The 13,713-nt window shown below is 45.4% G+C and overlaps 1 long non-coding RNA gene and 1 other non-coding gene across 4 annotated transcripts in view; one reads left to right on the forward strand and one right to left on the reverse strand.

Moving 5' to 3' along the window:
- LOC105745374 (uncharacterized) overlaps positions 1-3,878 on the reverse strand; it is a 33,695-nt gene extending 29,817 nt beyond the window's left edge. Inside the window, exon 1 of the transcript XR_009188647.1 lies at positions 3,668-3,878. This is a non-coding gene — a transcript (uncharacterized protein). The remainder of the gene's footprint in view (positions 1-3,667) is intronic.
- Positions 3,879-3,909: 31 nt separating this feature from the next.
- LOC101414438 (uncharacterized) overlaps positions 3,910-13,713 on the forward strand; it is a 44,451-nt gene continuing 34,647 nt past the window's right edge. For 2 of the 3 annotated variants that reach the window (XR_011645502.1, XR_002795432.3), the window contains exons 1-3: positions 3,938-5,173; positions 5,436-5,692; positions 6,373-6,483. This is a non-coding gene — a long non-coding RNA (uncharacterized lncRNA). Of the gene's footprint in view, positions 5,693-6,372; positions 6,484-13,713 lie in introns of all 3 variants that reach the window. The other variant, XR_009188648.1, reaches the window with a different exon arrangement.

Consider the following 13,713-nt stretch of genomic DNA (forward strand, 5'->3'; position numbering starts at 1 on the left):
GGGAGAGATGGAGCTTGGATTCTGGTCCCTCCATCAACCAGGTGTGTGGCTCGGGCGCACACGTCACCTCCCTGAACCTCCTGGGGTGCTCACCTGTGAAGTGAGTGGGCTGGCTCATCTCTAAAGTAGCTTTCTATTTGAAGGCTCTGAATCTGTGGTTATTTCCTTTTCTACATCAACAGACAGACCCAATCAGAAGTCTGTTCACTTAAAAGTCTTGATGTTGATGTGAAATTTGAACTTCACTGGGTTGGAATCTGTCAGATTTCCCAAGTCGGGATGGGGAAAACCACAAAAAATACATCTAGACATCAACCAGGATTCAAGGCCTCCACTGATTTCACCAGCACCAAGATAAGAACTAGAAAAAAGTGGTCCCTCTGGGTAGACCAGGCAGCACGTGCAGCCCAGGCATGCCGAGCAGAAGACTGGCTGGTTCTCCTGCCCGTGAGCTCCCGGGAGTCCTTGTGAAGTGCACAGTCTCACGAGCATTCTTGGAGCATTCACCTCCTTGGGTTCTTACCACAAAGGAGGAGAAAGGGAAGAGGCCAGGAGAGATACCTGTCATAGATAGGATGGAGGGGGCTCTTATAATCAATGCCCTAAACTATTTCATACAATTAAAGAGCTGCAAGTCTGGGCCTAAGATGCTGCCCCTATCTTACACCTGCCCAGGCCATCTGATTTTGGGAGGCTCAAGAGGCAACCTTAGTAATACTAATAAACCTCCTCACATTTTTATAGATCTTTACAAGTTTGTAGCTCATTAATACATACTTTCTTTTTTTTTTCACTTTGATTCTAACTATCACCCTGGTTAGGAATAATTATCCCCATTTTAAATTAAAGGGAGCTGAAGCTGAGAGATTCAAGGTCAGTTAACAAGTATTCACGTCAAGAACTGAACCCATGTCTTCAAGTTCAAGGCTGTTCTCTTCCAGGCAGAATCACCCTGATCTGGGCATTGGCAGCCAGCCCTAAAGAACAGCTATGTATGCATCTAGAGATAGGCTAAGCAGGTCGACCTTGTTTAATGAAGGCAGGACTCTCCCACATAGGTGCAGTAACTAAAGATTTGGGGTCTGAGTTCTGTAGAAGTTGTGGCAGTCCTCACAACTGAACTGAAGTATACATTTTTCACATGGGGGAAGAGAGTAATTTTTTAAAAAGCTTTTTTAGAGCAATCATAGGTTTACAGGAAAATCATACAGATAGTAGTACAGAGTTCCCATATCTACCCCAATCCCAGTTTTCCCTGTTATTTCCATTTTGCTTTAGTAGAGTCTTGAGTTATCCGGAAGTCACTGTATGGTATGAAAAGAACATCTGTAGGCCACTAATGACAGATCCAAGGCTCTTCAGTTTCAACAGAGTCTCACTGATAGTGCTCACAACACTGCTTTCAGGAACATCTGGGATAGTTAAATCTGGAGCAACCTCCACCTCTCCCTGAGCTCCAGGCCTGAATATCCAGCCCTACCATGTATCTCCACCTGGATATCTCCAAGGTGTGTACAATTTAAATATGTCTAAAGTGTTCATTGCCTTCTCCCACAATCTGCTTCCCAAGCCATCAATGACAAGGTAAGGTAGCTTTCCCTACTAGCTCAACACTTTATAATCAACCTGAGTTCCACTCATTACTCCTTACCACATTCCCTTCATCACCACGTACTTCTGATTCTACTTCCTAAACACCTAAGAACCCTTCCATTTCCTCAGTCTCCACTGCCATTACCTTAGTTGAGATCCCCATTATCTCAGTTCCCCCTTTCTCCAAGCCAGCCCCAGTTTGGCCATTTACTCTCCCTCCAAATATAAATCTGCCCATACCATGGCCCCTGCTTAAAAATTTAAAGAATGGCTTCCTACTGTTACAAGAGAGAGCTAGCTCATGGTTCTTGGTAATTATGTAATCCCTATGACTTATAGTTCTCCCAGTCTGCCTTTGACTTTGCATGTATTCTTACCTCTGCCTTAATACCCTTTACTTGGGAATTCCCAATCGCTTTCAAGATCCTGCTCAACTATCACTTTTTGCAGTGACAACTTCCCACGTAATTCCTGGGAGAGTTTATCACCCCCTCCTTTCGTGATTACTTCAGCATCCTGAGGCGGCTGCTGGGATGTGTGTTATTCTGAATGTCAGCTGTTTGTTTTTTAATCAGGTCTGGCTCCTCAAAAGCAGGAACTGTCTTATCTTTGGAGTCCAAGTTCCTGGCCTACTGTCTGGCACACAGTAGGTTCATTAAAAGCCAGACAAATGGATGTACCTCTCTCTTTGATGAAATCAATAACTTAGCTTGTTGAGAGTTCATTATTCTCTTAGGTTTAGTCTTGAGGGAACAGGGCAGAAGAGATCTTCTGTTCATCCCACAGGCTGAATATTGACAAAGGAGGGGAGCTGGAGAAGCATTTGCTTTTGTAATACATCTCTTTCCCAAAACTGTATCTAGGATGGGGTGGGAGGTTCCAGAACATCAGTGGAAATGAAGGACGATCAGATTTCCCCCTACAGCTGCTTCCACAGGGTGCAGGGAAGCACATTAGACCAGGTGGTTGAAGGAAGTCAATCAGTTCAAAGGTGGGGAAGACCCTTGTTGAATTCTTTAAGTGGAACTTACAAACCATTTATAAAAGGGGTCACAGACAAGACACATCAACGTTATTTTTAAGTCCTGTTTGTTAAAAGTCAAGGCTCTTCCATAACAGGACTTCAAAATGTGGGTTGCTTAAAACTAGTTTCAGATCTTAAGAACTTTAGCAGAGCGAATAAAATGCAACGGCTTTGGAAGGGAGGTGATTCTAAGACGTTCAGATGAATTTTCCCTCCCTTTCCTGGTTCAGAAGAAACGGTGGAACCAAGTGCAAGGTAGAGTAGCACACTGGCTGCCTGCCTTCTTGGTTAAATTAGGCTAAGTGTTTGTCTCTGCTTCAGTTTCCCTTTCGGTTAGGCAGGACCAGCATTCCCTCTAGATAACGTCTATAGTTTACTTTATTATTACATAATGTATTCCGCAAAGCTCTTCAGAATACTAGGGAAACAGTCCCACTGTGTCCCCTGTGGGTGGGGTGGGGAGTCTGGGAGTGGGTGGTCTAAAGATCCAGAGAAGTTAGCCAGCAATCTGTGTCACAGCAAATTCCCGGGAGGCTGAGGGGAAAGCAGACAGGTCCCACTGAAACCCTGGCTCCAGGCCATATTTTTATTTTGGCCAGTGTGCTTCAACGGGTTAACCGTGGAAAATTTGGCTTCTCCTAGAATGATTCAAAAGCATCTAAGCCCGTGGTGGTTTTTGGAGTCTCAAGCCTTGACTTTTTTCAGTAGCTAAAAAGAATGTCCATTTGTCCCTTTGAAACCGCTCCTAACGGCAGTTGTCAACTGGGATAAGAGAAACTCCACCTTCCACCCCCGAGGAACCCATGTGGACTCAGCCCAGCAGCAGATGTGCGCCTGACGGGGATCGGCCGCAAGGAAGGGAAGTAATAAATTAGAACTAAAGTTGTGAAGCGGCGATAGGCTACCCAGGAAAAAAATATCCTTAGATCCCATTTATCTCGGGTCGATTTCATCCTTCTAAAGAAAGAAGAGCGTGGGAAAGCCCTTTCATACAGAGGGCAGCTTAAAATATGCTTTAAAAACACAACCCAAAAGCCTCCTGAAACTCACCTTTCAGTTCAGGGGAGGGCTTCCTCCAGGCGCGCGGGCCCGGCCATCTCCCCGGCGCTACCGCGTCTGACACAAGCCGGGCTTGGGGGGCGAGGTCAAGGTTTATTTTCTCTATCCCCTGCCCCTTCCACCCGGAGTAAGGTCTGGAGCGGAGGGCCCGGCGCCACCGACGGCGGAGGGGTCAGCGGGTGCCGTGGGCCCGCCCCGCGCCGCCCCCGCGCCGCCCGCGCCGCCCCGGCCCTGCCCACGCCCGCCGAGCCGCGCGCGGCGCCTACCTGCCGCTGCCGCCGAGGAGCGCGCCCTCCGCCTTCCGCGCCCTCCCGCTGGCTGACGCCTGGCATTTTTGAGGTTTCGCTCCAACTTAGTCCTGCCCCTGATGTCAGAGACAACTTCCTGAAGCAGACGCCGCTCGCCCGCCCCCTGCGCTCGGCCCAAGCAGGCAGAGCACGCGTGCCCTTGGACTTCTGGGGAACGCACGCCCCACCGCGCCCTCGCTGTCTTCCCGCCAACCACCCCTCCCAGCCCCGCCGTTCCGCGTACGCGCCCCTCCGTCTCTCCGGCCCGGAACACGCCTTCTGGACGCAGCCGCCAGCCTGTGGAGCGTGTCCGCAGTTTCTTCACGGAAGCACGAGCGTTCCCAGGGACGTGAGACCGTCTTAAGTAAAAGCAGCCGGGTGCTGCCTAATTGAGCAGACTTCTCCGAAAAGGGGAGAGGGGTGTGGAGGGGATCGATGGGGCAGGTTGGGGGAAGGCTCTAACGTCCTAACTGGGCAAAGGAAAATGACGGACTCCTTTAGCCAATGCTGGGTGTTCTGTCCCCTGCACACAACGCCTTAGAAAAGTTTTTACTGCCACTCACCGAGGGCGTTAAGGAAAACTGCCCCATCAGGAGCTGTCAGAAGCAGAGATGGAGGGGAAATAGCCTTCAAGACGTTCTTAGGGGTTCTTCCCCCTCATCCCCGACTCAATCCATCTTTTATTCAGGTTTCTTAAGTCTCATTCATAAAACAGTAGAAAATGAGAAGGCCTGCAACAGTGTTGGCTACAGGACCCAGATACAAAGCTTCTGATGGGCCGTGAACTTGTTCAGTGTCTCCAAGGTTACTGTGGGTAGGGAACGGGGTGGATCTCAGGACCTGGCGTGGAGTGTCTAGGGCCCTCCTCAGAGGCAGCACAGGAGGGCCTTCCATGGCATGAGCCTGAGATGCTATGCTGCCTTTGCCAAGTGCACAGAGGCCTGACCAAGCCTAAACCCACCCAGTGCACATCCTGAGAGCTGGTGTCCTTTGGCCCCTGCGTGTGGTCATTAAAATAGCCGATGCAACCAACTGTTACCACGAAGAAATAAGAGATCCCTTTTTCTTCATGCAGGAGGAAACAAATGGCCCCGAGCTGAAAAACCAAAGAGAAACCCAGCATGCCAGGTGGAGAGGCCAAGGATGGCTGTGGAAAGAGAAAACATGTTTTCTTTCAGTGGAAGGAGATTAAATGCACTGTTCATCCAAGGTGGAGTGAACTCAGTCTGTATTTGAACAGGAAGCAGGGAGGGTCTTAGAAGCAGGTGGGCTAACAAGTAGTCGGGTAGGGCCAGAAAGGAGTGGAAGAAGATGGGGCTCTAAAGAGGAATCAGATATCTTAGGGAGATGAGGACCCAGATACGGACTCAAGAACTGCTTGTGAAGGGCTTTCCTTAGTATATGTGTTTACCAAGCTGGGAAAAGCTCAATCTGTAACGACACTTAGAACGTACAATTTTCTATCTGTACAGTTGGTACCCCTAAAACTCCTGGAGCCTGAAGCAAGCATATAGAATCTAACCAAACACTGAGGAAGACAGGCCTGGGCACAATAAGGCTTTATCTGCTGGCCTGAGGAATTGGGAGTGGAAGTTTCCTTCACTGTTAAGGAAGGACACCAGATACTGTGCCAGGAGCTTTACATACCACGTACCATTCGATCTTTTACAGTGCATTTATGAGATGGAATGTTATTCACATTTTACAGATGAAACTGAGGTTCAGAGAGGTAAGTAATTTTTTCAGTGTCTTACAGCTAATAAAATGGTGGAGCCCAGATTCGAGTCCCAAGTGTTTCCAACCCCCAGATATATCCCTTTAGCACTACATCATCCAGTGGAAGAGAAAATTGCTTTCTGCAAAGGACTTCCATACTTGAGCAGGGGTAATGTGCAGGCCTGGAATGAAACCTTTTGGTGGAAAGCTACAGAAAATACTTCCCTGGGCATCTAAATCAACATTACAGATTTGCTCTGGGCAAGGTGATAATTATTCAGATTTACTTTTACCAGAAAGCAGGAAGAAACTGAATGAGAGAAACTGAGGCAATCAACTTGAGCTCAGGGCTTCATGAACATGCTGTCAGGTGGGAAAAAGAAAATCTAGGCCCATTCATGAGATGGTACCTCTGTGATATCTCAGAAGTGGGGAAAGTCCAGAGCTGAAAAACCAACAGTTTCTGTGGCAGAGATATCAGTGGTTTATAGGCAGGCAAGATGGCGGATTTGTTCACATTGTATTGTCAAGGCTGTTCAAGTCTGTTGAGGGTCCGACACTGCTAGGAAGATGCAATATTGCAGAAGGGAAGGAGTGGACATCTGACCAGGATATTTTCACGCAGGGTGGATTAGGCATCCCTTATGAAAAAGCAGGTTAGAGCAACCATTTACTGTTTTATTCTCTTGGCAGTGAAAACCCAACTCCGATGAAGTCATGAATGGCCCCAGGCAACTGCAGTGCTGTTATATTTTGCTTAACCCTCATTATTTTCAAGGAATGATATTTGAAGGTGGTCAAGAGGTTAGTGGGCTCTAAATGGAATGAAACAGAGCATTGACATCTAATTTAAAAAATAGTTAAAATAAGCAGATTTGTGAATTGAGGCCGGAAATTTGAACCCCTATTTTGAGTGACCACCCTCCACTAACTTTAGCACTAGGGCTGAGCTCTGGTTTCATATCAATGTGATGGGGAAAAAAAAGGTGTTGCCTTCCTTCTATAATGTTATGCTAATCAGTGGGGTATTATATAGAATCTTAGCCTGCTCGAAAGGTAAGGAGTGATTACATTTGCTTTTCTTTTGTGGAAATGCCCTGTTTCAGACAGACTTGCAGTATTGGCCACCATCAGTCTACCTGTGCTGCCTGGAGACAGTTTCTTACCATATTGCAAACTCCTTGAGTCTAGAAGCCACATCTAATATAATGTGGTTAGACATAGGATTGTGCTGCACAAAAATGGGTATATTCTTGAGGTATAGAAGCTATTAAATTGAGAACAGTATCTTACTCTCATCTTAAAGTATAGTGTGTTCTTGCCTGCCACGTTGTGCGAGGGTCTGGAAAGAGAAACAGGGCTAGTGGAAGTTCTGGAACATCAGCCCAACTGATCTGAGAACCTGACAGGAAGCCAAGGAATGGCTGACAAGGTGAAGCCTGAGAGGGGGAAATGGTCAGCCTAAATATGGTGTGGTAAGATGAGCACAGACTTGTTCACCAGATCCTGAAATATAGTACCGCCTTGGAGCTAGTGAGGCAAGTTCAGGACAAGTGAGCGGAAATACTACCTCACACAGCAGGTAATGTCTTATGGAATGAGTTCTCTCTCAGAGGTGGTACAAGCTGGCAACATAAATGGATTCCAGAAGGATTAGGACAGACTTGTGAAAGGCAGAGCCGTAAGGTAGGATGGGGAAGCTGAGATATACTCAGTGTGTTCGGGAGTTCAGGGTGGCCCACCAGGCCGTTGCGCAGTGCCCACTTGGGGCCTCTGTGGATGAAAGCCCTGGCCTGCGTAAAGTGTGGACCAGAGCCAACGGGCAGTACCAACGCCTCCCTACTTCTGCAGTCGTGGCCTTTGCCTCACAAAGGCAACAAAATCTTATTCATTTTACCCTAGCCAAAAGTTTTCTGAAGATGCTATTTTTTTCTTTTACATCTCGTGCTTAGTTTTAGTGAAATTTTCCAGGTTAATTATAGCCATTCTAAGAAAGCATTTCCATACCCCCACCCCTCCCCCCGGCTCATTTAAAACGTATTGCTTTTTCATTTTGGCTTTCAACTTCTAAACAGATTTTGAGAGCTGGTTTTCATAACAGTTATTATATTTATCTCCTGCAATTAGATTTCTGTTTGGCTCTTCCCTCCTAAACTATCTAATTCTGACATAAATTACTTAATTATGAAAGCTCCTCTAAAAAGAGCAGTGAACTTTTCTTGGGAGATCTTTTTAATGCAACCTCCAGAATGTCTTCAATGCGCCATCCAGGGTGCCAGGAAAAATGTTACTTTTATGGCTGCCTCCCCAAATCTTGGCACTGGGGGAAGCTTAGGAAAGAGAAACTCTTGGATGTCTTCTCTAATAATCTATGACTCTTCCCATCCCCATAAACACACCCCTCCCCTCCATGCATTTTGTGCTTTCTTAGTCCTCCTCTGAGTTCTGGAGATAATCTGATGCAGGGGCCATACCACTCCCCGCCCCTCCCAGGAGTGGGGCTGATGAGGTCAGTTGGTAGCTTGGAAGACTCTTTGCTTATGCCTCTGGGATGTGAGGGGCTCAGTCCTCATTTTCTGAAGCTAGCTCACAGTCCCTCCAGAGTTGTGTTTTTAAAGCCACTTTTACAACTGCCGGCACCACTGTTCAGGGCTCTTTGTCGGGACTCAGCATTGGCTTTGTCCTCATTGTAAACAGTGAGCCTCTGGATTCCATTTTTCTGGCGGGGTCTCAGTGGGAGGCTGGAGAGCCTCACAGAGTTATCATTTCCCCTCTCTTTGTGGTTTCCCTTGTCTTTTGCTCTTCTCTTGGGGACGGGTTTACTTATTGATTTATTGAATGAACCCATTGTGTGGGTTTCACATAACATTTATGTGGACTAGGTAAAACACTTCTTGTCACTTTATGGGAGAGACTCTTGGGAAACCCCAGCCTGCCCTGCCCAGCACATTCATTCTGGCAGAAGCTTTTGTGAAGGCTGAAGTTGTTTATTCCTCTTGCCCTAAAGGCCCACAAAGTAACTGGCTTGGAAATTTGCTTCCTTAACTAGATCAGTGACTCAGAACATCAACTTTGCCACAAACTAACTTCCTCTCCCTAGGCTGGCTCTTTCCTAACAAATAAAAGGAAGGGCTGACAAACACATCATAAAATAATGGGATAGCTTTCATTTACCAGCTTGCAGATATACACCCACATGCTCTCTCTTTGAACTACCATTGACTTATTGCTGTATGTGTGCCAGGCACTGCGCTAAACACTTTATAACTATTGTCTTTAAATTTCTGACCACACTGAGTTGCTATTCTTATACCCATCTACTAGGTGAGGAAACTGAGATTCAAAAAACATTTGTTAAAGATCAAGTAGGTGGTGAAAGAGTTCAACAAATGGTTATGCATTTATTCATCACAGGTATGCTCCTGGTCCCATGTGGAACACAAAATATACAAGAATAAATGAGACTCTGGTCTCAAGCCACTTACACCAGAGTCACATTTGAATCATGCTCTTTCCACAGATACTTAACTCAATCAGCTGGATAGGTTTGGGAAGCAAATTTGGTGACCATGGGACTAAATCAAGTTAATTGGTCCAAGAAAGGATAATAACAATAATAATACCTGATACTCATTTCACATGTACTATTTAAGGGTTACCCATCTCTCTCATCCTATTTGCTGGGTAGGGGAGATAAGTTCTAACCAACTAGTTAATAAATACAACCATGGAATTTCATCTGTCCATCCATTCATCTATCCATCTATCCCTCCATCCATCTATGAAATAAGCAAGTAAATATTTACGGAAAAGCTATGATAAACTGTGCCCTGTGCTAGATAGCACTATGATATTACTCTCAAGGAATTAACAATCTATGTGGAACTGATTCAAAAAATTATTAGAATATAATAGAAAATTGTGTAATGGGATGCTACATTTTGTTAACTTGGATTTAAAGGCAGTAGGCTGAAACACTCCTTGAATCCCTCCTGACAGAGGTAGGCTGAGCAGAGTCTAGGAGGTGCAGAAGAAATTGAAGAGGAGACGAGGATAATGGCCTTTTAGGATGAGAACAACATGAACAAAGGTGTGGTGAAAGAATAAATATAGTTGGACTTTTTGTAAGTAACTATTTGATGATATATAGTTATTTAGTGAGGAAAACTAGAGAAAAAAAGACTCAAAAGCATGAAGTAGAAAAGCAAAATAGTATCCAAAATATTGCTACCCAAAGATAACCACTGTAATATTTTGTTACAGACTATTCCAGTTGTTTAGAAGGACATTAGAATTTGTGTGTAGATAGGTGGGGTCACTTCAGATTTTTGAATAATGGACAGATTACTCAAAAAACTTAATATGGCAGTCTTTTGCAGGGTTTATTGGAGTGGGGAGTCAGAAACTCCCGCCTGGTAGTAGGCTATTAATCATACAACTCCTGTATTTAAAATAACTAGCTAACCATCTAACTAAGTAACCAGTCAACTAACTTTGCCTTGTTCATTAGCTGCTGTAAAAGGGATTTCTGTACCTTGTGCGAGGACAGATTTAGTATGGTCTCTTCCAACCCAAGAGTCTAGGGTTTACATTGCTAGCTGTGGCAATTCACATTCAAATAAATTATTATTATTATTATTTTTTAAAGATTTATTTAATCCCCCCCCCCTCCCCCGGTTGTCTGTTCTCTGTGTCTGTTTGCTGCGTCTTGTTTCTTTGTCCACTTCTGCTGTCGTCAGCAGCATGGGAAGTGTGGGCGGCGCCATTCCTGGGCAGGCTGCACTTTCTTTCGCACTGGGCGGCTCTCCTTACAGGTGCACTCCTTGCGCGTGGGGCTCCCCTACGCGGGGGACACCCCTGCGTGGCAGGGCATTCCTTGCGCATATCAGCACTGCGCATGGGCCAGCTCCACATGGGTAAAGGAGACCTGGGGTTTGAACCGCGGACCTCCCATGTGGTAGACGGACGCCCTAACCACTGGGCCAAGTCCGTTTCCCTCAAATAAATTATTATGCTATATTCTTCTTAAGATGTGAATGCAATTACTCAGTACAACTGGGGTAAATGTTATTGGGAGTAGGGATCAGTTATCTTTGAGGTGCTGGAGATAAGTTCTTATATTTATATTTGAAAGCTGCCCCTAAGTGGGAGTCTTTGAGAGAAATTCTACCCTGTACCAGATCTCTACCTGCCTGGGTCTTAGCTCAGCCATTGTCTCCTCTGAAAAGATCTCCTTGACTCCCCAAAACCAAGCCTGGAGCAATCCCTTGACTTCCCACGGGACTCTGTACTTACTCATCAGACTTCCCCACAGTAATGAAATTGCCGGTTTAGCTGGACTATAAACTATGCGGGGGACGTTCTGGCAGACAGTAAGGCGCTCAGTGCATATTTGTCAATGATTGAAGACCCTCGGCTTTAAGGTCAGATGTTTTTGAGGCCTTCTCTTGCTTTTCCTTGATTAATCCATGGGACACTTTCTCCTGCACTTACTTCCTTGGAGGGTGCAAAGCCCTGGGTTCTTTCCTTCCTCAGTACTGCTTTGGGGTCTGCAATTCTGCCCTCTCTCAAAGGACTGCAAGTACACCCAGGAGTATGCCTGAAAAGGGACAAGAGAGAGGAAAAAGAACATTATTAAAGGTGACATGGGGTAAAGGTCTGGGAGGGGCAAGACTAAAGAGATGCTTCTCAAATCAGACCTGGTGTACATTTTTCCTAAAGCTGGAGTGCCATTTGTAAGAAAATGGCCTTGTTGCCTCCCTCATCTGGCGTCCTTGGAACTCTGACAACGAAAGAACTGCAGCTCCCCTCATTCCCCACCTCCCGTATTACTGTTGCCCTTTCTCTAGTTCCTGATGCTGCCGGCTGGGGAACATGTGGCAGGCTCATCAGGAATTCTAGACACAGGGTTAAGCCTGGAAGGTGTGGGCCCTGAGGTCCTCTGAGATTCACGCAGTTTCCAACTTAAGCCCAAGTTAGGAAGGAAAAAAGTGTCTATCTACAAGCTTATCTTCCACGCCTCTGATAGTGTCACTGGGCAACATAGTTTTCGGGAGCTCTAAAGACATTGTGGGTCAAAGATGATTTATTTCTATATATGGTGAGAAAATAGCCTAATCACAGACCAACTTCCTGGTTGACGCTCTCCAGTTTTTCCAGACCTACAGACTCCTGAGGCTTCCAGGCTGGACATTGGTTTCTGTGGCCTGTGTGTAATTAGGTTCAACAGTGGAAAATCTAGCTCCCAGTGGGAATCCCCCAGCTTTCCTGGTCCCCCTACCCCTCCACCGTCTGCCCTGCTCCCTCAGAATGCTGCAGCTAAAAGGCAAAGAATGAAGCTCTCCCAGCTGTAGCAGAGCTAAAAATAGAAAGTTTGTTTATTTTTATGTTCACGAAACCCTTTTCCTGCTGTTGCTGTTGTTATGAAACTCCTAGGCAGGAAGGGGAAGGACTTGGAACTGGTCATGGGCCAAAAGAATTCCATCCTATGGTTGGGGCTCAAACTGAGGCTCTTTAGCAGCCAGAGGATTCGGTGATTTGTTTTCATTTTAGAGCTTCTCCTCTCTTAGCTGTCACCTGCTCTCCAGAACTTTGGGGTGGGGTTGGGTTTCTTGTTTTTAGATGATCTGCTTGAATGTACTTCCCTTTCAGAGACAGCCTTCCCTCTTGTTTTGATCTACTCACAGGACAGTTATGGGCAGGGGCAAGGACACTGGGTTTTATTATCTTGCTTTGTGGCCTTCAGCAAATTACAACCTTTCTCTCTGAATCTCCATGTCTTCTCCTATAAAATAGGGATAATGATATATGCTCAGAACTCAAGTTCATGGATATGAAACAATTTTGAAAAGTTAAAGTACTTCAAGTGGACTGTTTTCTATGTTTGCAAAACCCAGCCTTCTCAGATGTGTCCAAAAGACAGGTAGTTCCTTTGACCCAAAGGGATTTTGAGTCTGCCTTTCCCAAAAGGAGTGGAAGAGGGAGGGGTAAATGGCACCTGGGGAGGAGCATTCTGATCCTATTTCCTTTGAGGGTTGCAGAAAAGTCACATCAAATTACCTGGGAGGTGATCTAGGCTCAAATGAAGAATCCTGGATTAGGATTTGGGAAACTGATGAAATCTTTAACCTTCTGATAGCCTATTGTGGGCTTTGGAACAACAGTTACACTGTCCTGTGCCTTATCTCCTCTCTCCTGATGGAGAGCCTTTATTAATGGGCAATGTTCCCAGCTAGATGGGATCTCCACTTGCTCAGCCATCCAGATCAAGTGGTCTATATCACATACATTGTGCTTGTCACTAGTTTTCTAGACAGCATCCTGCGGTGTCATCACTGACACTATCTCCTCTTAGATCCTAACACTCGGGGGGCAGGGTTGTGTTGGATACATCTTTGTCTCAGCTGGGGACACTATCACTATTGTGCTTGCTTGTTTCCCTGGAGAACCATGATATGCTTAGGGCTTGTCTGCCAGTTGGTTCATATTGGGTTCCTGTATCTGACAGCGTTCTTGGTTGTAAGCAACAAAAACAACAACAACAGCAACAACAACAAAGCATTGACTGATTTAAGCAGATAAGGAATTTATTTAAAGCAGAGCTCTTGGCCTGTTTTCACCTGTTTAAAATATATGAGGTTTGTGACTGGCTGAGAGAAAAGTCGTATATTTATTTCAATAGTCTCTAACTGAAATTTATCATTTCCTTAAGTTATGAACGTAGTCCGCAAACCAGGTACCTGTGATTTTATCGCCATTAGAAATCACAGATACTTTCAAGTCACATTTCATTTGTTGCAAACATTGTAAAAATACTGTTTATGTTTGCCACCACTGCTAGCTAACGGATTTGGATTTACAAACGTGCTCATTAAAAAGCACACATTATGCTATCACGTATTTATTTTTGTAAACCTTTTTTGTAACTATTTCAATATAATTGGCTTTCTTTATATTTTATTCTATGCATTTAAAAACATTCATGGTTTTGGTAATGGATGGTGGTGACAATAGTACAACATTGTGAATGCAATT

This window comes from Dasypus novemcinctus, chromosome 13, assembly GCF_030445035.2.
Source record: "Dasypus novemcinctus isolate mDasNov1 chromosome 13, mDasNov1.1.hap2, whole genome shotgun sequence".
Lineage (NCBI taxonomy): Eukaryota > Metazoa > Chordata > Mammalia > Cingulata > Dasypodidae > Dasypus > Dasypus novemcinctus.